The sequence below is a fragment of the Staurois parvus genome, unplaced genomic scaffold, assembly GCF_062004578.1.
Source record: "Staurois parvus isolate SC_StPar_1 unplaced genomic scaffold, SC_StPar_1.0 ptg000409l, whole genome shotgun sequence".
In the NCBI taxonomy this organism is placed as follows: Eukaryota; Metazoa; Chordata; class Amphibia; order Anura; family Ranidae; genus Staurois; species Staurois parvus.
In genome coordinates this window covers 54,170-58,229 of record NW_028318205.1, presented here as the reverse complement: position 1 = coordinate 58,229, position 4,060 = coordinate 54,170, and the positions used below count along the sequence as shown (strand labels likewise).

The 4,060-nt window shown below is 52.1% G+C and overlaps 1 non-coding gene across 1 annotated transcript; it reads left to right on the top strand.

Moving 5' to 3' along the window:
* The first annotated feature begins 3,734 nt into the window (after nucleotides 1–3,734).
* LOC149455031 (small nucleolar RNA SNORD82) lies at nucleotides 3,735–3,800 on the top strand. The gene has a single exon (XR_016314124.1). It is a non-coding gene; the product is annotated as a small nucleolar RNA SNORD82 (small nucleolar RNA).
* The last annotated feature ends 260 nt before the right edge of the window (nucleotides 3,801–4,060 follow it).

Below are 4,060 nucleotides of genomic sequence, written 5' to 3'. Positions count from 1 at the left end.
GAAGGGGGGGAAAGTGTCCGGACTGGAAGGGGGGGAAAGTGCCCGGACTGGAAGGGGGGGTAAAAGTGCCCGGACTGGAAGGGGGGGTGAAAGTGCCCGGACTGGAAGGGGGGGTGAAAGTGTCCGGACTGGAAGGGGGTGAAAGTGTCCGGAGTGGAAGGGGGTGAAAGTGTTCGGACTGGAAGAGTGTGAAAGTGTGCGGACTGGAAGGGTGTAAGTGTCCGGACTGGAAGGGGGGGAAAGTGTCCGGACTGGAAGTGGTTAATGGTGTATGTAGAGCCTGACTCTCATTCCCGGTGATGTTCAGAGATGAAGATGAGTATCTTTCTCCCTATTGCCAGAGCGGGGGGTGGTAGTGGAAGGCTCTCCCAGGTGGGGGGCAAGGGTGTTGTTGGTCAATGTCAGGCTTTCTCCACGAGAGGGACAAGGGGGTGGGGGGGTTGGTGTTGGTCGGTGTCCGTGGGTCGGACGATGTTAGTGTTGCCTAGGGCAGCACAAAACCTAAATACACCACTGGGTGGGTGGCCTTCTTCACCATCTTACTACCACATATAATGCCCCGGTGATTTGACGACAATTCACACTATCAGCCGATGTAAATGGAGGAGCTAAGGACTATAAAGGTTTCCTGACACCAACAATGGGGTTATGTAACTAGGACAGGATGGTGCCACTTTCACACACCCACATCCTGCTCTTGGACAATCCACATTTCCATGTTCCATGGCAATCAGGGTGAGGTGACCTAAGTTGTGAATATAAATGCTGAGCATCTTTGTGAAACTCTTAGACAGACTTTCTCAAGAGTTTTACCCGAGGAATCCTTGAAATAATTTTCAGGTTTCAGGAAACCCTTGCTAAAATTAATTCATTGGTGATCAGTGGGCAGAATGCTCCTTACATTGGTGGCCTGTTGGAAGAATGGCCCTGACATTGGTGGCCGGTGGGAAGAACGGCCCTCGCATTGGTGGCCGGTGGAAAGAACGGCCCTCGCATTGGTGGCCGGTGGAAAGAACGGCCCTCGTATTGGTGGCCGGTGAGAAGAACGGCCCTCGCATTGGTGGCCGGTGAGAAGAACGGCCCTCGCATTGGTGGCCGGTGGAAAGAACGGCCCTCGCATTGGTGGCCGGTGAGAAGAACGGCCCTCGCATTGGTGGCCGGTGGGAAGAACGGCCCTCGCATTGGTGGCCGGTGGGAAGAATTTTGCCCCTTTTAGTGGTAATCATTTGAAAGAGTGGCCCTTGCATTGGTGGCCAGTGGGAAGAATTCGCACCCCCCTTTTAGTGGTAGTCATTTGGAAGATTGCCCCCTACAATGGTGGTCAGCAGGCCACTCTTACAGACCGTTAAAAAGATCTTTGGTGTCCTGCTGTTGGCTCTTCAAATAGGCATTGGGTCCAGAACTATTCAGGCACCATCAGATTCAGCCACAATTCAAAGGACTCTTAACCTCTGGAGGAGCCCCCAGGGTTCCATGGAACACTGGTTGAGAATGGAAGGTCTTGGAACCGAAGAAGTGGTTTTGTCGTGGCGGAGTATAATGAGGGTGGAGGAGGAGAGAGTAGTCTGAATTGGGTCGTGTAGTGCCACCACAGGCCATGGTGCAGTATAATGAGGGTGGGGGAGGGGAGAGTCATCTGAATTGGGCCGTGTGGCGCCCACACAGGCCGTGGCGGCGTATAATGAGGGTGGAGGAGGAGAGAGTAGTCTGAATTGGGTCGTGTAGTGCCACCACAGGCCGTGGTGCAGTATAATAAGGATGGGGGAGGGGAGAGTAGTTTGAATTGGTTTGTGTAGCGCCCTCACAAGCCATGGCGGAGTATAATGAGGATGGGGAGGGGAGAGTAGTTTTAATTGGGTTGTGTAGCACCCCCACAAGCCGTGGCGGAGTATAATGAGGGTGGGGGAGGGGAGAGTGGGCGTGGTGCAGTATAATGATGGTGGGGAGGGGAGAGTAGTCTGAATCGGGTTATGTGGCGCTCACACTGGCTGTGGCGGGGATTAATGAGGGTGGGGGAAGGGAGAGTAGCCTGAATTGGGTTCTGTAGCGCCCCCACAAGCCGTGGCGGAGTATAATGAGGGAGGGGAGAGTAGTCTGAATCGGGTCGTGTGGCACCCTCTCGGGCTGTGGCGGAGTATAATGAGGGTGGGGGAGGGGAGAGTAGTCTGAATCGGGTCGTGTGGCGCCCACACAAGCCGTGGCGGAGTGTAATGATGGTGTGGGAGGGGAGAGTAGTGGTGTAGCGCCCCCACATGCCGTGGCGGAGTGTAATGATGGTGTGGGAGGGGAGAGTAGTGGTGTAGCGCCCCCACATGCCGTGGCGGAGTGTAATGATGGTGTGGGAGGGGAGAGTAGTCTGAATCGGGTCATGTAGCGCCCCCACATGCCGTGATGAATAATGAGGGTGGGGGAGGGGAAGGTAGTCTGAATCGGGTCGTGCAGCACCCTCACATGCTGTGGTGAAGTAAAAGTTTGGTGAGGGAAGGGAGAGTAGTCTGAATCGGGTTCTGGTAGCGCCCACACGCACGCATTTCTTCACTCTTCAGTGGGGCGCCTCCATCTTACACCGCAGACTTGCTCTGCCAGGCAGCCAATCACCTCCACCACCCTCCAAGGTCCCACATGACAACATCTCTTCTTTTTCTTCTCTTTTCGTTTGTTGCTCTTCTCATGTCATGAGGTCTTGGTGGACTCACCAGTGATTGGTTCTGGACACCAATTGGTTCTGGACTCACCAGTGATTGGTTCTGGCCTCACACCCCCCCAAGGTGTGCACATAGCCTTGGTAGTAAGCCGTCCCTCAGCTGATTACCATGGTGTGTCCTGTTCTATATAAACCCTTCCAGGATCTGTGCGGGTCACATCATGGAGAGCCTGTCCATTTCATTCCCTTTATTCCTAGACGTGTCTGCTGTGATGTATGTGTGGATGTATTATTATGAATAATGTATACCTCTTACACCGAATACCGTACTCATACATTACACACAACCGCTCAGCCCCCATCCCCAGATCACACACCAACATACCCACAATCCTCTGCAACATTTATGCAAATGAGAGGGGCGGGGACTTTGCAACCTACCACTCAGAAAACGGGGGCGTGGCATCAGAGCATGGGGGCGGGGCGACAAAGCTTTGGGGCGGCATCTCTATGTCCTCCCATTGAACTTTTTAGAGGGGGTGGCTTTCACCTCCATAAATGTGGGGGCGTGGTACCTCTCTAAATGAGAGTGGGGAAAAGACCGAAACTCCGCCTGGGGGGAGGAGTATGGTGTAGAACTCTTCGAGGGGGCGGAGAAGAGGCGGGATCAGAATCCTCATCTGCCGTGATGGAAGGGGCGGGTCTCCACCTAGGGGGAGGAGAACAGGAGGCAAATCATAGAGAAAGAGGCGGCGCTCTGTGGGTTGAGGACACCTGAAGTGACAGGCTGCCCTCTTTTCTACTTCCGGGTCACCTCTGTTTCCATGGCCGCGCCCTGGGATTACAGGGGAAGGAGACATGGACATAGTGGATGGCTCCTCCCACTCTTACAATACTAGATATCTAATAGAGAGATGGTGTCACTGAAATTTGGTTTGGTGTGTTAATGGAATTCTATTCTTTACATGAATCTGAAGAAGAGAAAAAACCTGTTGCCAAGAAAGCTCCTGCCAAAATGCCTCAAGGGAAGAAACCTGGAAAGGAGGAGTCTGAAGAGGAGGGTAAGCTGCCTGCTGTCTTATGAATTGTTGGCACAAATGATGAACAATTTTGGGACTTAATACTGATCTTTGATGACTGATGTTTGCTGATGTGCCATAAATGTGATAACTTTGTTTTTAACATGCAATGGAGATCTCTTTTTACTGGAACTTTTATTTTTTTTTTACTTGTGTAATGAAAGAAAACCTTTTGTCAGATTTTTTTTTTTTTTTTTGCCGTCTGTGTCCCCGTTGTAGAGATTCAACATTTTGTTGCCACCAAAACATGAATGCAGGAGACCTTTTTCTAATGGGGGCACGTTTTCCTGTGACAACTGTCTGAGAGGATATCCTTCACATTGGAAAGATATCTCCT